General features: G+C 40.9%; 1 protein-coding gene and 9 non-coding genes across 10 annotated transcripts in view; all 10 read left to right on the top strand.

The window, feature by feature from the left end:
* Positions 1-24,143, top strand: part of LOC145984974 (von Willebrand factor A domain-containing protein 8-like) — a 443,428-nt gene that overhangs the window by 105,105 nt on the left and 314,180 nt on the right. The window lies entirely within an intron of this gene.
* Positions 1,090-1,252, top strand: LOC145986136 (U1 spliceosomal RNA). Its single transcript, XR_014441568.1, has one exon. It is a non-coding gene; the product is annotated as a U1 spliceosomal RNA (small nuclear RNA).
* Positions 3,731-3,892, top strand: LOC145986122 (U1 spliceosomal RNA). The gene has a single exon (XR_014441555.1). It is a non-coding gene; the product is annotated as a U1 spliceosomal RNA (small nuclear RNA).
* LOC145986043 (U1 spliceosomal RNA) lies at positions 6,375-6,536 on the top strand. Its single transcript, XR_014441489.1, has one exon. It is a non-coding gene; the product is annotated as a U1 spliceosomal RNA (small nuclear RNA).
* LOC145986041 (U1 spliceosomal RNA) lies at positions 9,016-9,177 on the top strand. The gene has a single exon (XR_014441488.1). It is a non-coding gene; the product is annotated as a U1 spliceosomal RNA (small nuclear RNA).
* On the top strand, positions 11,661-11,822 carry LOC145986143 (U1 spliceosomal RNA). Its single transcript, XR_014441574.1, has one exon. It is a non-coding gene; the product is annotated as a U1 spliceosomal RNA (small nuclear RNA).
* Positions 14,302-14,463, top strand: LOC145986142 (U1 spliceosomal RNA). The gene has a single exon (XR_014441573.1). It is a non-coding gene; the product is annotated as a U1 spliceosomal RNA (small nuclear RNA).
* On the top strand, positions 16,947-17,108 carry LOC145986121 (U1 spliceosomal RNA). Its single transcript, XR_014441554.1, has one exon. It is a non-coding gene; the product is annotated as a U1 spliceosomal RNA (small nuclear RNA).
* LOC145986053 (U1 spliceosomal RNA) lies at positions 19,589-19,750 on the top strand. The gene has a single exon (XR_014441499.1). It is a non-coding gene; the product is annotated as a U1 spliceosomal RNA (small nuclear RNA).
* Positions 22,235-22,396, top strand: LOC145986120 (U1 spliceosomal RNA). Its single transcript, XR_014441553.1, has one exon. It is a non-coding gene; the product is annotated as a U1 spliceosomal RNA (small nuclear RNA).

The following is a 24,143-nucleotide window of genomic DNA, read 5'->3' as shown; positions in this document are numbered from 1 at the left end:
GTGTAAAATTGTGTCTGTGAGAATGTTCAAAGAAACCGTGGGAGAGGTGTAGTTTTTTATGTAATGTGGTGAAAATGAGACAGTGCATAGGAGAATTTTGCCATCCCTGCGTCCCCCCTCCCTCCGAACACTGTTTATAGCGAAGGTTTTTGATTTGACAATTTTGCATGTAATAGACACAAGGAGAAATATTATTTCGTTGTCGATAAGTTTTTCAAATTTTAAGTCGAATTTGTTGTCCGGTAGGCTAATCGGGACTGGACGTTCAGTTTAGAGTGGAACCGAAGCAGAGTGGAATGTTGCTCCACTGGAAGTGAATGCAGTACAGCGGTAGCAGTAGGCCATCAGGAACACCCGATATGAAATGAAACCGACAAGTGCAATTTGGGATGTGATTGAGGAGGAGACAGGTAATGCAACTGAAGACAAGAAGGCATCTTCCAACGAGTATAGATATTCTTCTTCACTCACGGGACAAGACGTGAACGCGTCAGGTCTTCTCGGTACGGTACATCCCTCTCGCATTTCCTCCCTTAACGTTTCTGATAAACGACAAATTGTGTTCCAGCCATCATTTGGAATTTCTTGCGTGAAGAAAACCCAAAGCATTCCCGTCGATATCAGTCCACTTTCTTTCCTTTTTTGACAAGAAAATGTCCATTCTTCAAGAGCACACGAGTGGAACCCGTCCTATTTCCGAGCGTGAATCGGAGAAGGTTATTTTCAGATATGCAATAATTGAACTGTATACCCCGTGAACCTGAAGGGGACAGAAAACGAGAAGGCCAGCCAGCAACATTCGTATGTGAAAGTTGAACGTAGTGTGGATAATGTTGGAGTAAGTAAACGTTTCTCAATAGATGGCAGCACAAGGAGTAGCTTCTTTTCCTCCCTTAAAAAGTTGGTTCAAAGTTTACTTGTGAAGATAACTTGAACACATTTAGTTGTATATATATTGTCTGTGTAAAGTAATTATAGTAATTATAAGTTATAATTGACAAGTTGCGAAACACTTTCCGATATGCGTAAACACTCGATGAGAGTTAGTTGAGAAAATAGAGTAGGGTGTGAGAGGTTTCCGGTCGAGGCATACTTACCTGGCGTAGGGGTTACCGTGATCAGCAAGGCGGTTCCCCCGGGGTGAGGCTCTTCCATTGCACTTCGGTTGGGCTGACCCCCGCGAATATCCCAAACGTGGATATCTCGGGCGTGTAATTTTTGTTAGTTGGGACTGCGTTCGCGCCGTTCCTGAAAAATAAATGTAGAACAAAAAATGTATGTTTTGGTAATGTTAAGTTCGGTCGGTTTTTTGGGAGTATTGTTTCGTGATAAACTTGTTGAAAGCTGCGATCCGTTCAGAAGTTTCGTTCGCCAAGAAATTGGCTGACCCAATCGGAAAGGACAGACCAGATGGACGATCTGTTTTCTTTCTGCCTGCCTACAAGACCCAATGAGATCAGAGAAGAAAGTTTGGGAAAATTCAATAAATAATCTTTCAAGGGATTTGACGTTGTCACCCGTCCTCATTTGGAACCTAACGAACCGCACCTCGCTCTCTGTTTCGAACATGGAAATCGGGACTCCCTTTGCTTCCAGAGCCTTAACGCGTGCACTGCATGGCGTAGAATGTAGTAAGCGGTAACATAACATCCAACCTTCATAATGTTGGTAGTCGTCCTGCATATTAGCAGAGATCTTAAAGATGTTTTCGTTGCGTCGAAATTACCATTACAATAACGAATTCGCGTGAATAAACAGTTGTCTGATTTTTAAGAATTTTTTAAGACTACATTTAACCAGAGAGCATATTTATAATGAAAGGTATTCCCTCATGGAAACTCAACCACGTCGTACCAGTATCTGCTGCTTGAAACAATGCATCCTTTGGTAGAAAAATAAACCAATAAAATGAACTTGTTTTCCTTGCTTGTGGAATTTATAATACTTAGGTTTCCAAATTCAAATTGTCCACTTTATGTATTAATATTGGCTTCTACTTCACCGCCCGTTGAAGGCATGACCATTTGAAAAAGTTGTGCTGCAATAGTTACGAATGTATACCTTACATTGGAAGAGATTTGACAAATAGGCTAGCTGAATTATGCTAGAAATAATCGCAAGTGACAGGAGGAGAATGAGTGGTTAACGACAATTCTCTACATGCTACGTAAATATTGTGTTTTTCATTTACGTCCCTTTCCTTTGATATTTACTAATTGCGACGACAAGGATGAATAATGGGTACGTGATGAAAGGACACTCGTAATTCCCACAACATGCCCAGGTTAGGACTCTAACCGAGGGGGCTTCAAGTGACGGGTAAAATTTTTAGTAAATTCGGATACACTTTTATGTGAAAATTTCTGCTAAACCGATTTTGCTCGACCGTGTTTTTGAGTTTCTGATGTAAATATTCGAGTTTTATTCACAGATAGTTTAACTTGGACCGGACCTACAGTTTAGAGTGGGATCCAAGCCATTATGTGCCTCGACCGAGTATCGAACCCCTCGATTACAAAACGAGAAACGCTTTAGAGTGCGACTTGTTTGAAGCAAAGGCTCCGGCACTTTTATACATGAATTAGATATGCTATTTAACATAGAAACTTATGTTTTTCTTTTGTTTTAATCTGCGTTTGAAGTGTAAAATTGTGTCTGTGAGAATGTTCAAAGAAACCGTGGGAGAGGTGTAGTTTTTTATGTAATGTGGTGAAAATGAGACAGTGCATAGGAGAATTTTGCCATCCCTGCGTCCCCCCTCCCACCGAACACTGTTTATAGCGAAGGTTTTTGATTTGACAATTTTGCATGTAATAGACACATGGAGAAATATTATTTCGTTGTCGATAAGTTTTTCAAATTTTAAGTCGAATTTGTTGTCCGGTAGGCTAATCGGGACTGGACGTTCAGTTTAGAGTGGAACCGAAGCAGAGTGGAATGTTGCTCCACTGGAAGTGAATGCAGTACAGCGGTAGCAGTAGGCCATCAGGAACACCCGATATGAAATGAAACCGACAAGTGCAATTTGGGATGTGATTGAGGAGGAGACAGGTAATGCAACTGAAGACAAGAAGGCATCTTCCAACGAGTATAGATATTCTTCTTCACTCACGAGACAAGACGTGAACGCGTCAGGTCTTCTCGGTACGGTACATCCCTCTCGCATTTCCTCCCTTAACGTTTCTGATAAACGACAAATTGTGTTCCAGCCATCATTTGGAATTTCTTGCGTGAAGAAAACCCAAAGCATTCCCGTCGATATCAGTCCACTTTCTTTCCTTTTTTGACAAGAAAATGTCCATTCTTCAAGAGCACACGAGTGGAACCCGTCCTATTTCCGAGCGTGAATCGGAGAAGGTTATTTTCAGATATGCAATAATTGAACTGTATAACCCGTGAACCTGAAGGGGACAGAAAACGAGAAGGCCAGCCAGCAACATTCGTATGTGAAAGTTGAACGTAGTGTGGATAATGTTGGAGTAAGTAAACGTTTCTCAATAGATGGCAGCACAAGGAGTAGCTTCTTTTCCTCCCTTAAAAAGTTGGTTCAAAGTTTACTTGTGAAGATAACTTGAACACATTTAGTTGTATATATATTGTCTGTGTAAAGTAATTATAGTAATTATAAGTTATAATTGACAAGTTGCGAAACACTTTCCGATATGCGTAAACACTCGATGAGAGTTAGTTGAGAAGATAGAGTAGGGTGTGAGAGGTTTCCGGTCGAGGCATACTTACCTGGCGTAGGGGTTACCGTGATCAGCAAGGCGGTTCCCCCGGGGTGAGGCTCTTCCATTGCACTTCGGTTGGGCTGACCCCCGCGAATATCCCAAACGTGGATATCTCGGGCGTGTAATTTTTGTTAGTTGGGACTGCGTTCGCGCCGTCCCTGAAAAATAAATGTAGAACAAAAAATGTATGTTTTGGTAATGTTAAGTTCGGTCTGTTTTTTGGGAGTATTGTTTCGTGATAAACTTGTTGAAAGCTGCGATCCGTTCAGAAGTTTCGTTCGCCAAGAAATTGGCTGACCCAATCGGAAAGGACAGACCAGATGGACGATCTGTTTTCTTTCTGCCTGCCTACAAGACCCAATGAGATCAGAGAAGAAAGTTTGGGAAAATTCAATAAATAATCTTTCAAGGGATTTGACGTTGTCACCTGTCCTCATTTATAACCTAACGAACCGCACCTCGCTCTCTGTTTCGAACATGGAAATCGGGACTCCCTTTGCTTCCAGAGCCTTAACGCGTGCACTGCATGGCGTAGAATGTAGTAAGCGGTAACATAACATCCAACCTTCATAATGTTGGTAGTCGTCCTGCATGTTAGCAGAGATCTTAAAGATGTTTTCGTTGCGCGAAATTACCATTACAATAACGAATTCGCGTGAATAAACAGTTGTCTGATTTTTAAGAATTTTTTAAGACTACATTTAACCAGAGAGCATATTTATAATAAAGGGTATTCCCTCATGGAAACTCAACCACGTCGTACCAGTACCTGGTGCTTGAAACAATGCATCCTTTGGTAGAAAAATAAACCAATAAAATGAACTAGTTTTTCTTGCTTGTTGAATACATAATACTTAGATTTCCAAATTCAAATTGTCCATTTTATGTATTAATATTGGCTTGTACTTCACCGCCCGTTGAAGGCATGACCATTTGAAAAAGTTGTGCTGCAATAGTTACGAATGTATACCTTACATTGGAAGAGATTTGACAAATAGGCTAGCTGAATTATGCTAGAAATAATCGCAAGTGACAGGAGGAGAATGAGTGGTTAACGACAATTCTCTACATGCTACGTAAATATTGTGTTTTTCATTTACGTCCCTTTCCTTTGATATTTACTAATTGCGACGACAAGGATGAATAATGGGTACGTGATGAAAGGACACTTGTAAGGCCCACAACATGCCCACGTTAGGACTCTAACCGAGGGGGCTTCAAGTGACGGGTAAAATTTTTAGTAAATTCGGATGCACTTTTATGTGAAAATTTCTGCTAAACCGATTCTGCTCGACCGTGTTTTTGAGTTTCTGATGTAAATATTCGAGTTTTATTCACAGATAGTTTAACTTGGACCGGACCTACAGTTTAGAGTGGGATCCAAGCCATTATGTGCCTCGACCGAGTATCGAACCCCTCGATTACAAAACGAGAAACGCTTTAGAGTGCGACTTGTTTGAAGCAAAGGCTCCGGCACCTTTATACATGAATTAGATATGCTATTTAACATAGAAACTTATGTTTTTCTTTTGTTTTAATCTGCGTTTGAAGTGTAAAATTGTGTCTGTGAGAATGTTCAAAGAAACCGTGGGAGAGGTGTAGTTTTTTATGTAATGTGGTGAAAATGAGACAGTGCATAGGAGAATTTTGCCATCCCTGCGTCCCCCCTCCCTCCGAACACTGTTTATAGCGAAGGTTTTTGATTTGACAATTTTGCATGTAATAGACACAAGGAGAAATATTATTTCGTTGTCGATAAGTTTTTCAAATTTTAAGTCGAATTTGTTGTCTGGTAGGTAGGCTAATCGGGACTGGACGTTCAGTTTAGAGTGGAACCGAAGCAGAGTGGAATGTTGCTCCACTGGAAGTGAATGCAGTACAGCGGTAGCAGTAGGCCATCAGGAACACCCGATATGAAATGAAACCGACAAGTGCAATTTGGGATGTGATTGAGGAGGAGACAGGTAATGCAACTGAAGACAAGAAGGCATCTTCCAACGAGTATAGATATTCTTCTTCACTCACGAGACAAGACGTGAACGCGTCAGGTCTTCTCGGTACGGTACATCCCTCTCGCATTTCCTCCCTTAACGTTTCTGATAAACGACAAATTGTGTTCCAGCCATCATTTGGAATTTCTTGCGTGAAGAAAACCCAAAGCATTCCCGTCGATATCAGTCCACTTTCTTTCCTTTTTTGACAAGAAAATGTCCATTCTTCAAGAGCACACGAGTGGAACCCGTCCTATTTCCGAGCGTGAATCGGAGAAGGTTATTTTCAGATATGCAATAATTGAACTGTATACCCCGTGAACCTGAAGGGGACAGAAAACGAGAAGGCCAGCCAGCAACATTCATATGTGAAAGTTGAACGTAGTGTGGATAATGTTGGAGTAAGTAAACGTTTCTCAATAGATGGCAGCACAAGGAGTAGCTTCTTTTCCTCCCTTAAAAAGTTGGTTCAAAGTTTACTTGTGAAGATAACTTGAACACATTTAGTTGTATATATATTGTCTGTGTAAAGTAATTATAGTAATTATAAGTTATAATTGACAAGTTGCGAAACACTTTCCGATATGCGTAAACACTCGATGAGAGTTAGTTGAGAAGATAGAGTAGGGTGTGAGAGGTTTCCGGTCGAGGCATACTTACCTGGCGTAGGGGTTACCGTGATCAGCAAGGCGGTTCCCCCGGGGTGAGGCTCTTCCATTGCACTTCGGTTGGGCTGACCCCCGCGAATATCCCAAACGTGGATATCTCGGGCGTGTGATTTTTGTTAGTTGGGACTGCGTTCGCGCCGTCCCTGAAAAATAAATGTAGAACAAAAAAAGTATGTTTTGGTAATGTTAAGTTCGGTCGTTTTTTTGGGAGTATTGTTTCGTGATAAACTTGTTGAAAGCTGCGATCCGTTCAGAAGTTTCGTTCGCCAAGAAATTGGCTGACCCAATCGGAAAGGACAGACCAGATGGACGATCTGTTTTCTTTCTGCCTGCCTACAAGACCCAATGAGATCAGAGAAGAAAGTTTGGGAAAATTCAATAAATAATCTTTCAAGGGATTTGACGTTGTCACCCGTCCTCATTTATAACCTAACGAACCGCACCTCGCTCTCTGTTTCGAACATGGAAATCGGGACTCCCTTTGCTTCCAGAGCCTAAACGCGTGCACTGCATGGCGTAGAATGTAGTAAGCGGTAACATAACATCCAACCTTCATAATGTTGGTAGTCGTCCTGCATATTAGCAGAGATCTTAAAGATGTTTTCGTTGCGTCGAAATTACCATTACAATAACGAATTCGCGTGAATAAACAGTTGTCTGATTTTTAAGAATTTTTTAAGACTACATTTAACCAGAGAGCATATTTATAATGAAAGGTATTCCCTCATGGAAACTCAACCACGTCGTACCAGTACCTGGTGCTTGAAACAATGCATCCTTTGGTAGAAAAATAAACCAATAAAATGAACTAGTTTTTCTTGCTTGTTGAATACATAATACTTAGATTTCCAAATTCAAATTGTCCACTTTATGTATTAATATTGGCTTCTACTTCACCGCCCGTTGAAGGCATGACCATTTGAAAAAGTTGTGCTGCAATAGTTACGAATGTATACCTTACATTGGAAGAGATTTGACAAATAGGCTAGCTGAATTATGCTAGAAATAATCGCAAGTGACAGGAGGAGAATGAGTGGTTAACGACAATTCTCTACATGCTACGTAAATATTGTGTTTTTCATTTACGTCCCTTTCCTTTGATATTTACTAATTGCGACGACAAGGATGAATAATGGGTACGTGATGAAAGGACACTCGTAAGGCCCACAACATGCCCAGGTTAGGACTCTAACCGAGGGGGCTTCAAGTGACGGGTAAAATTTTTAGTAAATTCGGATGCACTTTTATGTGAAAATTTCTGCTAAACCGATTCTGCTCGACCGTGTTTTTGAGTTTCTGATGTAAATATTCGAGTTTTATTCACAGATAGTTTAACTTGGACCGGACCTACAGTTTAGAGTGGGATCCAAGCCATTATGTGCCTCGACCGAGTATCGAACCCCTCGATTACAAAACGAGAAACGCTTTAGAGTGCGACTTGTTTGAAGCAAAGGCTCCGGCACCTTTATACATGAATTAGATATGCTATTTAACATAGAAACTTATGTTTTTCTTTTGTTTTAATCTGCGTTTGAAGTGTAAAATTGTGTCTGTGAGAATGTTCAAAGAAACCGGGGGAGAGGTGTAGTTTTTTATGTAATGTGGTGAAAATGAGACAGTGCATAGGAGAATTTTGCCATCCCTGCGTCCCCCCTCCCACCGAACACTGTTTATAGCGAAGGTTTTTGATTTGACAATTTTGCATGTAATAGACACAAGGAGAAATATTATTTCGTTGTCGATAAGTTTTTCAAATTTTAAGTCGAATTTGTTGTCCGGTAGGCTAATCGGGACTGGACGTTCAGTTTATAGTGGAACCGAAGCAGAGTGGAATGTTGCTCCACTGGAAGTGAATGCAGTACAGCGGTAGCAGTAGGCCATCAGGAACACCCAATATGAAATGAAACCGACAAGTGCAATTTGGGATGTGATTGAGGAGGAGACAGGTAATGCAACTGAAGACAAGAAGGCATCTTCCAACGAGTATAGATATTCTCCTTCACTCACGAGACAAGACGTGAACGCGTCAGGTCTTCTCGGTACGGTACATCCCTCTCGCATTTCCTCCCTTAACGTTTCTGATAAACGACAAATTGTGTTCCAGCCATCATTTGGAATTTCTTGCGTGAAGAAAACCCAAAGCATTCCCGTCGATATCAGTCCACTTTCTTTCCTTTTTTGACAAGAAAATGTCCATTCTTCAAGAGCACACGAGTGGAACCCGTCCTATTTCCGAGCGTGAATCGGAGAAGTTTATTTTCAGATATGCAATAATTGAACTGTATACCCCGTGAACCTGAAGGGGACAGAAAACGAGAAGGCCAGCCAGCAACATTCATATGTGAAAGTTGAACGTAGTGTGGATAATGTTGGAGTAAGTAAACGTTTCTCAATAGATGGCAGCACAAGGAGTAGCTTCTTTTCCTCCCTTAAAAAGTTGGTTCAAAGTTTACTTGTGACGATAACTTGAACACATTTAGTTGTATATATATTGTCTGTGTAAAGTAATTATAGTAATTATAAGTTATAATTGACAAGTTGCGAAACACTTTCCGATATGCGTAAACACTCGATGAGAGTTAGTTGAGAAGATAGAGTAGGGTGTGAGAGGTTTCCGGTCGAGGCATACTTACCTGGCGTAGGGGTTACCGTGATCAGCAAGGCGGTTCCCCCGGGGTGAGGCTCTTCCATTGCACTTCGGTTGGGCTGACCCCCGCGAATATCCCAAACGTGGATATCTCGGGCGTGTGATTTTTGTTAGTTGGGACTGCGTTCGCGCCGTCCCTGAAAAATAAATGTAGAACAAAAAATGTATGTTTTGGTAATGTTAAGTTCTGTCATTTTTTTGGGAGTATTGTTTCGTGATAAACTTGTTGAAAGCTGCGATCCGTTCAGAAGTTTCGTTCGCCAAGAAATTGGCTGACCCAATCGGAAAGGACAGACCAGATGGACGATCTGTTTTCTTTCTGCCTGCCTACAAGACCCAATGAGATCAGAGAAGAAAGTTTGGGAAAATTCAATAAATAATCTTTCAAGGGATTTGACGTTGTCACCCGTCCTCATTTATAACCTAACGAACCGCACCTCGCTCTCTGTTTCGAACATGGAAATCGGGACTCCCTTTGCTTCCAGAGCCTTAACGCGTGCACTGCATGGCGTAGAATGTAGTAAGCGGTAACATAACATCCAACTTTCATAATGTTGGTAGTCGTCCTGCATATTAGCAGAGATCTTAAAGATGTTTTCGTTGCGTCGAAATTACCATTACAATAACGAATTCGCGTGAATAAACAGTTGTCTGATTTTTAAGAATTTTTTAAGACTACATTTAACCAGAGAGCATATTTATAATGAAAGGTATTCCCTCATGGAAACTCAACCACGTCGTACCAGTACCTGGTGCTTGAAACAATGCATCCTTTGGTAGAAAAATAAACCAATAAAATGAACTAGTTTTTCTTGCTTGTTGAATACATAATACTTAGATTTCCAAATTCAAATTGTCCATTTTATGTATTAATATTGGCTTGTACTTCACCGCCCGTTGAAGGCATGACCATTTGAAAAAGTTGTGCTGCAATAGTTACGAATGTATACCTTACATTGGAAGAGATTTGACAAATAGGCTAGCTGAATTATGCTAGAAATAATCGCAAGTGACGGGAGGAGAATGAGTGGTTAACGACAATTCTCTACATGCTACGTAAATATTGTGTTTTTCATTTACGTCCCTTTCCTTTGATATTTACTAATTGCGAAGACAAGGATGAATAATGGGTACGTGATGAAAGGACACTCGTAAGGCCCACAACATGCCCAGGTTAGGACTCTAACCGAGGGGGCTTCAAGTGACGGGTAAAATTTTTAGTAAATTCGGATGCACTTTTATGTGAAAATTTCTGCTAAACCGATTCTGCTCGACCGTGTTTTTGAGTTTCTGATGTAAATATTCGAGTTTTATTCACAGATAGTTTAACTTGGACCGGACCTACAGTTTAGAGTGGGATCCAAGCCATTATGTGCCTCGACCGAGTATCGAACCCCTCGATTACAAAACGAGAAACGCTTTAGAGTGCGACTTGTTTGAAGCAAAGGCTCCGGCACCTTTATACATGAATTAGATATGCTATTTAACATAGAAACTTATGTTTTTCTTTTGTTTTAATCTGCGTTTGAAGTGTAAAATTGTGTCTGTGAGAATGTTCAAAGAAACCGTGGGAGAGGTGTAGTTTTTTATGTAATGTGGTGAAAATGAGACAGTGCATAGGAGAATTTTGCCATCCCTGCGTCCCCCCTCCCACCGAACACTGTTTATAGCGAAGGTTTTTGATTTGACAATTTTGCATGTAATAGACACAAGGAGAAATATTATTTCGTTGTCGATAAGTTTTTCAAATTTTAAGTCGAATTTGTTGTCTGGTAGGTAGGCTAATCGGGACTGGACGTTCAGTTTAGAGTGGAACCGAAGCAGAGTGGAATGTTGCTCCACTGGAAGTGAATGCAGTACAGCGGTAGCAGTAGGCCATCAGGAACACCCGATATGAAATGAAACCGACAAGTGCAATTTGGGATGTGATTGAGGAGGAGACAGGTAATGCAACTGAAGACAAGAAGGCATCTTCCAACGAGTATAGATATTCTTCTACACTCACGAGACAAGACGTGAACGCGTCAGGTCTTCTCGGTATGGTACATCCAACTCGCATTTACTCCCTTAACGTTTCTGATAAACGACAAATTGTGTTCCAGCCATCATTTGGAATTTCTTGCGTGAAGAAAACCCAAAGCATTCCCGTCGATATCAGTCCACTTTCTTTCCTTTTTTGACAAGAAAATGTCCATTCTTCAAGAGCACACGAGTGGAACCCGTCCTATTTCCGAGCGTGAATCGGAGAAGGTTATTTTCAGATATGCAATAATTGAACTGTATACCCCGTGAACCTGAAGGGGACAGAAAACGAGAAGGCCAGCCAGCAACATTCGTATGTGAAAGTTGAACGTAGTGTGGATAATGTTGGAGTAAGTAAACGTTTCTCAATAGATGGCAGCACAAGGAGTAGCTTCTTTTCCTCCCTTAAAAAGTTGGTTCAAAGTTTACTTGTGAAGATAACTTGAACACATTTAGTTGTATATATATTGTCTGTGTAAAGTAATTATAGTAATTATAAGTTATAATTGACAAGTTGCGAAACACTTTCCGATATGCGTAAACACTCGATGAGAGTTAGTTGAGAAGATAAAGTAGGGTGTGAGAGGTTTCCGGTCGAGGCATACTTACCTGGCGTAGGGGTTACCGTGATCAGCAAGGCGGTTCCCCCGGGGTGAGGCTCTTCCATTGCACTTCGGTTGGGCTGACTCCCGCGAATATCCCAAACGTGGATATCTCGGGCGTGTAATTTTTGTTAGTTGGGACTGCGTTCGCGCCGTCCCTGAAAAATAAATGTAGAACAAAAAATGTATGTTTTGGTAATGTTAAGTTCGGTCGTTTTTTTGGGAGTATTGTTTCGTGATAAACTTGTTGAAAGCTGCGATCCGTTCAGAAGTTTCGTTCGCCAAGAAATTGGCTGACCCAATCGGAAAGGACAGACCAGATGGACGATCTGTTTTCTTTCTGCCTGCCTACAAGACCCAATGAGATCAGAGAAGAAAGTTTGGGAAAATTCAATAAATAATCTTTCAAGGGATTTGACGTTGTCACCCGACCTCATTTGGAACCTAACGAACCGCACCTCGCTCTCTGTTTCGAACATGGAAATCGGGACTCCCTTTGCTTCCAGAGCCTTAACGCGTGCACTGCATGGCGTAGAATGTAGTAAGCGGTAACATAACATCCAACCTTCATAATGTTGGTAGTCGTCCTGCATATTAGCAGAGATCTTAAAGATGTTTTCGTTGCGTCGAAATTACCATTACAATAACGAATTCGCGTGAATAAACAGTTGTCTGATTTTTAAGAATTTTTTAAGACTACATTTAACCAGAGAGCATATTTATAATGAAAGGTATTCCCTCATGGAAACTCAACCACGTCGTACCAGTACCTGGTGCTTGAAACAATGCATCCTTTGGTAGAAAAATAAACCAATAAAATGAACTAGTTTTTCTTGCTTGTTGAATACATAATACTTAGGTTTCCAAATTCAAATTGTCCATTTTATGTATTAATATTGGCTTCTACTTCACCGCCCGTTGAAGGCATGACCATTTGAAAAAGTTGTGCTGCAATAGTTACGAATGTATACCTTACATTGGAAGAGATTTGACAAATAGGCTAGCTGAATTATGCTAGAAATAATCGCAAGTGACAGGAGGAGAATGAGTGGTTAACGACAATTCTCTACATGCTACGTAAATATTGTGTTTTTCATTTACGTCCCTTTCCTTTGATATTTACTAATTGCGACGACAAGGATGAATAATGGGTACGGGATGAAAGGACACTCGTAAGGCCCACAACATGCCCAGGTTAGGACTCTAACCGAGGGGGCTTCAAGTGACGGGTAAAATTTTTAGTAAATTCGGATGCACTTTTATGTGAAAATTTCTGCTAAACCGATTCTGCTCGACCGTGTTTTTGAGTTTCTGATGTAAATATTCGAGTTTTATTCACAGATAGTTTAACTTGGACCGGACCTACAGTTTAGAGTGGAATCCAAGCCATTATGTGCCTCGACCGAGTATCGAACCCCTCGATTACAAAACGAGAAACGCTTTAGAGTGCGACTTGTTTGAAGCAAAGGCTCCGGCACCTTTATACATGAATTAGATATGCTATTTAACATAGAAACTTATGTTTTTCTTTTGTTTTAATCTGCGTTTGAAGTGTAAAATTGTGTCTGTGAGAATGTTCAAAGAAACCGTGGGAGAGGTGTAGTTTTTTATGTAATGTGGTGAAAATGAGACAGTGCATAGGAGAATTTTGCCATCCCTGCGTCCCCCCTCCCTCCGAACACTGTTTATAGCGAAGGTTTTTGATTTGACAATTTTGCATGTAATAGACACAAGGAGAAATATTATTTCGTTGTCGATAAGTTTTTCAAATTTTAAGTCGAATTTGTTGTCCGGTAGGCTAATCGGGACTGGACGTTCAGTTTAGAGTGGAACCGAAGCAGAGTGGAATGTTGCTCCACTGGAAGTGAATGCAGTACAGCGGTAGCAGTAGGCCATCAGGAACACCCGATATGAAATGAAACCGACAAGTGCAATTTGGGATGTGATTGAGGAGGAGACAGGTAATGCAACTGAAGACAAGAAGGCATCTTCCAACGAGTATAGATATTCTTCTTCACTCACGAGACAAGACGTGAACGCGTCAGGTCTTCTCGGTACGGTACATCCCTCTCGCATTTCCTCCCTTAACGTTTCTGATAAACGACAAATTGTGTTCCAGCCATCATTTGGAATTTCTTGCGTGAAGAAAACCCAAAGCATTCCCGTCGATATCAGTCCACTTTCTTTCCTTTTTTGACAAGAAAATGTCTATTCTTCAAGAGCACACGAGTGGAACCCGTCCTATTTCCGAGCTTGAATCGGAGAAGGTTATTTTCAGATATGCAATAATTGAACTGTATACCCCGTGAACCTGAAGGGGACAGAAAACGAGAAGGCCAGCCAGCAACATTCGTATGTGAAAGTTGAACGTAGTGTGGATAATGTTGGAGTAAGTAAACGTTTCTCAATAGATGGCAGAACAAGGAGTAGCTTCTTTTCCTCCCTTAACAAGTTGGTTCAAAGTTTACTTGTGAAGATAACTTGAACACATTTAGTTGTATATATATTGTCTGTGTAAAGTAATTATAGTAATTATAAGTTATAATTGACAAGTTGCGAAACACTTTCCGATATGCGTAAACACTCGATGAGAGTTAGTTGAGAAGATAGAGTAGGGTGTGAGAGGTTTCCGGTCGAGGCATACTTACCTGGCGTAGGGGTTACCGTGATCAGCAAGGCGGTTCCCCCGGGGCGAGGCTCTTCCATTGCACTTCGGTTGGGCTGACCCCCGCGAATATCCCAAATTTGGATATCTCGGGCGTGTAATTTTTGTTAGTTGGGACTGCGTTCGCGCCGTCCCTGAAAAATAAATGTAGAACAAAAAATGTATGTTTTGGTAATGTTAAGTTCGGTCGTTTTTTTGGGAGTATTGTTTCGTGATAAACTTGTTGAAAGCTGCGATCCGTTCAGAAGTTTCGTTCGCCAAGAAATTGGCTGACCCAATCGGAAAGGACAGACCAGATGGACGATCTGTTTTCTTTCTGCCTGCCTACAAGACCCAATGAGATCAGAGAAGAAAGTTTGGGAAAATTCAATAAATAATCTTTCAAGGGATTTGACGTTGTCACCCGTCCTCATTTGGAACCTAACGAACCGCACCTCGCTCTCTGTTTCGAACATGGAAATCGGGACTCCCTTTGCTTCCAGAGCCTTAACGCGTGCACTGCATGGCGTAGAATGTAGTAAGCGGTAACATAACATCCAACCTTCATAATGTTGGTAGTCGTCCTGCATATTAGCAGAGATCTTAAAGATGTTTTCGTTGCGTCGAAATTACCATTACAATAACGAATTCGCGTGAATAAACAGTTGTCTGATTTTCAAGAATTTTTTAAGACTACATTTAACCAGAGAGCATATTTATAATGAAAGGTATTCCCTCATGGAAACTCAACCACGTCGTACCAGTACCTGGTGCTTGAAACAATGCATCCTTTGGTAGAAAAATAAACCAATAAAATGAACTAGTTTTTCTTGCTTGTTGAATACATAATACTTAGGTTTCCAAATTCAAATTGTCCATTTTATGTATTAATATTGGCTTCTACTTCACCGCCCGTTGAAGGCATGACCATTTGAAAAAGTTGTGCTGCAATAGTTACGAATGTATACCTTACATTGGAAGAGATTTGACAAATAGGCTAGCTGAATTATGCTAGAAATAATCGCAAGTGACAGGAGGAGAATGAGTGGTTAACGACAATTCTCTACATGCTACGTAAATATTGTGTTTTTCATTTACGTCCCTTTCCTTTGATATTTACTAATTGCGACGACAAGGATGAATAATGGGTACGTGATGAAAGGACACTCGTAAGGCCCACAACATGCCCAGGTTAGGACTCTAACCGAGGGGGCTTCAAGTGACGGGTAAAATTTTTAGTAAATTCGGATACACTTTTATGTGAAAATTTCTGCTAAACCGATTCTGCTCGACCGTGTTTTTGAGTTTCTGATGTAAATATTTGAGTTCTATTCACAGATAGTTTAGCTTGGACCGGACCTACAGTTTAGAGTGGGATCCAAGCCATTATGTGCCTCGACCGAGTATCGAACCCCACGATTACAAAACGAGAAACGCTTTAGAGTGCGACTTGTTTGAAGCAAAGGCTCCGGCACCTTTATACATGAATTAGATATGCTATTTAACATAGAAACTTAGGTTTTTCTTTTGTTTTAATCTGCGTTTCAAATGTAAAATTGTGTCTGGGAGAATGTTCAAAGAAACCGTGGGAGAGGTGTAGTTTTTTATGTAATGTGGTGAAAATGAGACAGTGCATAGGAGAATTTTGCCATCCTTGCGTCCCCCCTCCCACCGAACACTGTTCATAGCGAAGGTTTTTGATTTGACAATTTTGCATGTAATAGACACAAGGAGAAATATTATTTCGTTGTCGATAAGTTTTTCAAATTTTAAGTCGAATTTGTTGTCTGGTAGGTAGGCTAATCGGGACTGGACGTTCAGTTTAGAGTGGAACCGAAGCAGAGTGGAATGTTGCTCCACTGGAAGTGAATGCAGTACAGCGGTAGCAGTAGGCCATCAGGAACACCCGATATGAAATGAAACCGACAAGTGCAATTTGGGATGTGATTGAGGAGGAGACAGGTAATGCAACTGAAGACAAGAAGGCATCTTCCAACGAGTATAGATATTCTTCTTCACTCACGAGACAAGACGTGAACGCGTCAGGTCTTCTCGGTACGGTACATCCCTCTCGCATTTCCTCCCTTAACGTTTCTGATAAACGACAAATTGTGTTCCAGCCATCATTTGGAATTTCTTGCGTGAAGAAAACCCAAAGCATTCCCGTCGATATCAGTCCACTTTCTTTCCTTTTTTGACAAGAAAATGTCCATTCTTCAAGAGCACACGAGTGGAACCCGTCCTATTTCCGAGCGTGAATCGGAGAAGGTTATTTTCAGATATGCAATAATTGAACTGTATACCCCGTGAACCTGAAGGGGACAGAAAACGAGAAGGCCAGCCAGCAACATTCGTATGTGAAAGTTGAACGTAGTGTGGATAATGTTGGAGTAAGTAAACGTTTCTCAATAGATGGCAGCACAAGGAGTAGCTTCTTTTCCTCCCTTAAAAAGTTGGTTCAAAGTTTACTTGTGAAGATAACTTGAACACATTTAGTTGTATATATATTGTCTGTGTAAAGTAATTATAGTAATTATAAGTTATAATTGACAAGTTGCGAAACACTTTCCGATATGCGTAAACACTCGATGAGAGTTAGTTGAGAAGATAGAGTAGGGTGTGAGAGGTTTCCGGTCGAGGCATACTTACCTGGCGTAGGGGTTACCGTGATCAGCAAGGCGGTTCCCCCGGGGTGAGGCTCTTCCATTGCACTTCGGTTGGGCTGACCCCCGCGAATATCCCAAACGTGGATATCTCGGGCGTGTAATTTTTGTTAGTTGGGACTGCGTTCGCGCCGTCCCTGAAAAATAAATGTAGAACAAAAAATGTATGTTTTGGTAATGTTAAGTTCGGTCGTTTTTTTGGGAGTATTGTTTCGTGATAAACTTGTTGAAAGCTGCGATCCGTTCAGAAGTTTCGTTCGCCAAGAAATTGGCTGACCCAATCGGAAAGGACAGACCAGATGGACGATCTGTTTTCTTTCTGCCTGCCTACAAGACCCAATGAGATCAGAGAAGAAAGTTTGGGAAAATTCAATAAATAATCTTTCAAGGGATTTGACGTTGTCACCCGTCCTCATTTGGAACCTAACGAACCGCACCTCGCTCTCTGTTTCGAACATGGAAATCGGGACTCCCTTTGCTTCCAGAGCCTTAACGCGTGCACTGCATGGCGTAGAATGTAGTAAGCGGTAACATAACATCCAACCTTCATAATGTTGGTAGTCGTCCTGCATATTAGCAGAGATCTTAAAGATGTTTTCGTTGCGTCGAAATTACCATTACAATAGCGAATTCGCGTGAATAAACAGTTGTCTGATTTTTAAGAATTTTTTTAAGACTACATTTAACCAGAGAGCATATTTATAATGAAAGGTATTCCCTCATGGAAACTCAACCACGTCGTACCAGTACCTGGTGCTTGAAACAATGCATCCTTTGGTAGAAAAATAAACCAATAAAATGAACTAGTTTTTCTTGCTTGTTGAATACATAATACTTAGGTTTCCAAATTCAAATTGTCCATTTTATGTATTAATATTGGCTTGTACTTCACCGGCCGTTGAAGGCATGACCATTTGAAAAAGTTGTGCTGCAATAGTTACGAATGTATACCTTACATTGGAAGAGATTTGACAAATAGGCTAGCTGAATTATGCTAGAAATAATCGCAAGTGACAGGAGGAGAATGAGTGGTTAACGACAATTCTCTACATGCTACGTAAATATTGTGTTTTTCATGTACGTCCCTTTCCTTTGATATTTACTAATTGCGACGACAAGGATGAATAATGGGTACGTGACGAAAGGACACTCGTAAGGCCCACAACATGCCCAGGTTAGGACTCTAACCGAGGGGGCTTCAAGTGACGGGTAAAATTTTTAGTAAATTCGGATGCACTTTTATGTGAAAATTTCTGCTAAACCGATTCTGCTCGACCGTGTTTTTGAGTTTCTGATGTAAATATTCGAGTTTTATTTACAGATAGTTTAACTTGGACCGGACCTACAGTTTAGAGTGGGATCCAAGCCATTATGTGCCTCGACCGAGTATCGAACCCCTCGATTACAAAACGAGAAACGCTTTAGAGTGCGACTTGTTTGAAGCAAAGGCTCCGGCACCTTTATACATGAATTAGATATGCTATTTAACATAGAAACTTATGTTTTTCTTTTGTTTTAATCTGCGTTTGAAGTGTAAAATTGTGTCTGTGAGAATGTTCAAAGAAACCGTGGGAGAGGTGTAGTTTTTTATGTAATGTGGTGAAAATGAGACAGTGCATAGGAGAATTTTGCCATCCCTGCGTCCCCCCTCCCTCCGAACACTGTTTATAGCGAAGGTTTTTGATTTGACAATTTTGCATGTAATAGACACAAGGAGAAATATTATTTCGTTGTCGATAAGTTTTTCAAATTTTAAGTCGAATTTGTTGTCCGGTAGGCTAATCGGGACTGGACGTTCAGTTTAGAGTGGAACCGAAGCAGAGTGGAATGTTGCTCCACTGGAAGTGAATGCAGTACAGCGGTAGCAGTAGGCCATCAGGAACACCCGATATGAAATGAAACCGACAAGTGCAATTTGGGATGTGATTGAGGAGGAGACAGGTAATGCAACTGAAGACAAGAAGGCATCTTCCAACGAGTATAGATATTCTTCTTCACTCACGAGACAAGACGTGAACGCGTCAGGTCTTCTCGGTACGGTACATCCCTCTCGCATTTCCTCCCTTAACGTTTCTGATAAACGACAAATTGTGTTCCAGCCATCATTTGGAATTTCTTGCGTGAAGAAAACCCAAAGCATTCCCGTCGATATCAGTCCACTTTCTTTCCTTTTTTGACAAGAAAATGTCTATTCTTCAAGAGCACACGAGTGGAACCCGTCCTATTTCCGAGCGTGAATCGGAGAAGGTTATTTTCAGATATGCAATAATTGAACTGTATACCCCGTGAACCTGAAGGGGACAGAAAACGAGAAGGCCAGCCAGCAACATTCGTATGTGAAAGTTGAACGTAGTGTGGATAATGTTGGAGTAAGTAAACGTTTCTCAATAGATGGCAGCACAAGGAGTAGCTTCTTTTCCTCCCTTAACAAGTTGGTTCAAAGTTTACTTGTGAAGATAACTTGAACACATTTAGTTGTATATATATTGTCTGTGTAAAGTAATTATAGTAATTATAAGTTATAATTGACAAGTTGCGAAACACTTTCCGATATGCGTAAACACTCGATGAGAGTTAGTTGAGAAGATAGAGTAGGGTGTGAGAGGTTTCCGGTCGAGGCATACTTACCTGGCGTAGGGGTTACCGTGATCAGCAAGGCGGTTCCCCCGGGGCGAGGCTCTTCCATTGCACTTCGTTTGGGCTGACCCCCGCGAATATCCCAAACGTGGATATCTCGGGCGTGTAATTTTTGTTAGTTGGGACTGCGTTCGCGCCGTCCCTGAAAAATAAATGTAGAACAAAAAATGTATGTTTTGGTAATGTTAAGTTCGGTCGTTTTTTTGGGAGTATTGTTTCGTGATAAACTTGTTGAAAGCTGCGATCCGTTCAGAAGTTTCGTTCGCCAAGAAATTGGCTGACCCAATCGGAAAGGACAGACCAGATGGACGATCTGTTTTCTTTCTGCCTGCCTACAAGACCCAATGAGATCAGAGAAGAAAGTTTGGGAAAATTCAATAAATAATCTTTCAAGGGATTTGACGTTGTCACCCGTCCTCATTTGGAACCTAACGAACCGCACCTCGCTCTCTGTTTCGAACATGGAAATCGGGACTCCCTTTGCTTCCAGAGCCTTAACGCGTGCACTGCATGGCGTAGAATGTAGTAAGCGGTAACATAACATCCAACCTTCATAATGTTGGTAGTCGTCCTGCATATTAGCAGAGATCTTAAAGATGTTTTCGTTGCGTCGAAATTACCATTACAATAACGAATTCGCGTGAATAAACAGTTGTCTGATTTTTAAGAATTTTTTAAGACTACATTTAACCAGAGAGCATATTTATAATGAAAGGTATTCCCTCATGGAAACTCAACCACGTCGTACCAGTACCTGGTGCTTGAAACAATGCATCCTTTGGTAGAAAAATAAACCAATAAAATGAACTAGTTTTCTTGCTTGTTGAATACATAATACTTAGGTTTCCAAATTCAAATTGTCCATTTTATGTATTAATAAAGGCTTCTACTTCACCGCCCGTTGAAGGCATGACCATTTGAAAAAGTTGTGCTGCAATAGTTACGAATGTATACCTTACATTGGAAGAGATTTGACAAATAGGCTAGCTGAATTATGCTAGAAATAATCGCAAGTGACAGGAGGAGAATGAGTGGTTAACGACAATTCTCTACATGCTACGTAAATATTGTGTTTTTCATTTACGTCCCTTTCCTTTGATATTTACTAATTGCGACGACAAGGATGAATAATGGGTACGTGATGAAAGGACACTCGTAAGGCCCACAACATGTCCAGGTTAGGACTCTAACCGAGGGGGCTTCAAGTGACGGGTAAAATTTTTAGTAAATTCGGATACACTTTTATGTGAAAATTTCTGCTAAACCGATTCTGCTCGACCGTGTTTTTGAGTTTCTGATGTAAATATTGGAGTTTTATTCACAGATAGTTTAGCTTGGACCGGACCTACAGTTTAGAGTGGGATCCAAGCCATTATGTGCCTCGACCGAGTATCGAACCCCACGATTACAAAACGAGAAACGCTTTAGAGTGCGACTTGTTTGAAGCAAAGGCTCCGGCACCTTTATACATGAATTAGATATGCTATTTAACATAGAAACTTATGTTTTTCTTTTGTTTTAATCTGCGTTTCAAGTGTAAAATTGTGTCTGTGAGAATGTTCAAAGAAACCGTGGGAGAGGTGTAGTTTTTTATGTAATGTGGTGAAAATGAGACAGTGCATAGGAGAATTTTGCCATCCCTGCGTCCCCCCTCCCACCGAACACTGTTTATAGCGAAGGTTTTTGATTTGACAATTTTGCATGTAATAGACACAAGGAGAAATATTATTTCGTTGTCGATAAGTTTTTCAAATTTTAAGTCGAATTTGTTGTCTGGTAGGTAGGCTAATCGGGACTGGACGTTCAGTTTAGAGTGGAACCGAAGCAGAGTGGAATGTTGCTCCACTGGAAGTGAATGCAGTACAGCGGTAGCAGTAGGCCATCAGGAACACCCGATATGAAATGAAACCGACAAGTGCAATTTGGGATGTGATTGAGGAGGAGACAGGTAATGCAACTGAAGACAAGAAGGCATCTTCCAACGAGTATAGATATTCTTCTTCACTCACGGGACAAGACGTGAACGCGTCAGGTCTTCTCGGTACGGTACATCCCTCTCGCATTTCCTCCCTTAACGTTTCTGATAAACGACAAATTGTGTTCCAGCCATCATTTGGAATTTCTTGCGTGAAGAAAACCCAAAGCATTCCCGTCGATATCAGTCCACTTTCTTTCCTTTTTTGACAAGAAAATGTCCATTCTTCAAGAGCACACGAGTGGAACCCGTCCTATTTCCGAGCGTGAATCGGAGAAGGTTATTTTCAGATATGCAATAATTGAACTGTATACCCCGTGAACCTGAAGGGGACAGAAAACGAGAAGGCCAGCCAGCAACATTCGTATGTGAAAGTTGAACGTAGTGTGGATAATGTTGGAGTAAGTAAACGTTTCTCAATAGATGGCAGCACAAGGAGTAGCTTCTTTTCCTCCCTTAAAAAGTTGGTTCAAAGTTTACTTGTGAAGATAACTTGAACACATTTAGTTGTATATATATATTGTCTGTGTAAAGTAATTATAGTAATTATAAGTTATAATTGACAAGTTGCGAAACACTTTCCGATATGCGTAAACACTCGATGAGAGTTAGTTGAGAAGATAGAGTAGGGTGTGAGAGGTTTCCGGTCGAGGCATACTTACCTGGCGTAGGGGTTACCGTGATCAGCAAGGCGGTTCCCCCGGGGTGAGGCTCTTCCATTGCACTTCGGTTGGGCTGACCCCCGCGAATATCCCAAACGTGGATATCTCGGGCGTGTAATTTTTGTTAGTTGGGACTGCGTTCGCGCCGTCCCTGAAAAATAAATGTAGAACAAAAAATGTATGTTTTGGTAATGTTAAGTTCGGTCGGTTTTTTGGGAGTATTGTTTCGTGATAAACTTGTTGAAAGCTGCGATCCGTTCAGAAGTTTCGTTCGCCAAGAAATTGGCTGACCCAATCGGAAAGGACAGACCAGATGGACGATCTGTTTTCTTTCTGCCTGCCTACAAGACCCAATGAGATCAGAGAAGAAAGTTTGGGAAAATTCAATAAATAATCTTTCAAGGGATTTGACGTTGTCACCCGTCCTCATTTGGAACCTAACGAACCGCACCTCGCTCTCTGTTTCGAACATGGAAATCGGGACTCCCTTTGCTTCCAGAGCCTTAACGCGTGCACTGCATGGCGTAGAATGTAGTAAGCGGTAACATAACATCCAACCTTCATAATGTTGGTAGTCGTCCTGCATATTAGCAGAGATCTTAAAGATGTTTTCGTTGCGTCGAAATTACCATTACAATAACGAATTCGCGTGAATAAACAGTTGTCTGATTTTTAAGAATTTTTTAAGACTACATTTAACCAGAGAGCATATTTATAATGAAAGGTATTCCCTCATGGAAACTCAACCACGTCGTACCAGTACCTGGTGCTTGAAACAATGCATCCTTTGGTAGAAAAATAAACCAATAAAATGAACTAGTTTTTCTTGCTTGTTGAATACATAATACTTAGGTTTCCAAATTCAAATTGTCCATTTTATGTATTAATATTGGCTTCTACTTCACCGCCCGTTGAAGGCATGACCATTTGAAAAAGTTGTGCTGCAATAGTTACGAATGTATACCTTACATTGGAAGAGATTTGACAAATAGGCTAGCTGAATTATGCTAGAAATAATCGCAAGTGACAGGAGGAGAATGAGTGGTTAACGACAATTCTCTACATGCTACGTAAATATTGTGTTTTTCATTTACGTCCCTTTCCTTTGATATTTACTAATTGCGACGACAAGGATGAATAATGGGTACGTGATGAAAGGACACTCGTAAGGCCCACAACATGCCCAGGTTAGGACTCTAACCGAGGGGGCTTCAAGTGACGGGTAAAATTTTTAGTAAATTCGGATACACTTTTATGTGAAAATTTCTGCTAAACCGATTCTGCTCGACCGTGTTTTTGAGTTTCTGATGTAAATATTTGAGTTTTATTCACAGATAGTTTAGCTTGGACCGGACCTACAGTTTAGAGTGGGATCCAAGCCATTATGTGCCTCGACCGAGTATCGAACCCCACGATACAAAACGAGAAACGCTTTAGAGTGCGACTTGTTTGAAGCAAAGGCTCCGGCACTTTTATACATGAATTAGATATGTTATTTAACATAGAAACTTATGTTTTTCTTTTGTTTTAATCTGCGTTTGAAGTGTAAAATTGTGTCTGTGAGAATGTTCAAAGAAACCGTGGGAGAGGTGTAGTTTTTTATGTAATGTGGTGAAAATGAGACAGTGCATAGGAGAATTTTGCCATCCCTGCGTCCCCCCTCCCACCGAACACTGTTTATAGCGAAGGTTTTTGATTTGACAATTTTGCATGTAATAGACACAAGGAGAAATATTATTTCGTTGTCGATAAGTTTTTCAAATTTTAAGTCGAATTTGTTGTCTGGTAGGTAGGCTAATCGGGACTGGACGTTCAGTTTAGAGTGGAACCGAAGCAGAGTGGAATGTTGCTCCACTGGAAGTGAATGCAGTACAGCGGTAGCAGTAGGCCATCAGGAACAC

This window comes from Lepisma saccharinum, chromosome 3 (genome assembly GCF_977018435.1).
Source record: "Lepisma saccharinum chromosome 3, izLepSacc3.1, whole genome shotgun sequence".
Taxonomy (NCBI): Eukaryota; Metazoa; Arthropoda; class Insecta; order Zygentoma; family Lepismatidae; genus Lepisma; species Lepisma saccharinum.
The sequence above is the reverse complement of the archived record's forward strand: the minus strand, read 5'-3'. Positions and strand labels throughout refer to the sequence as shown.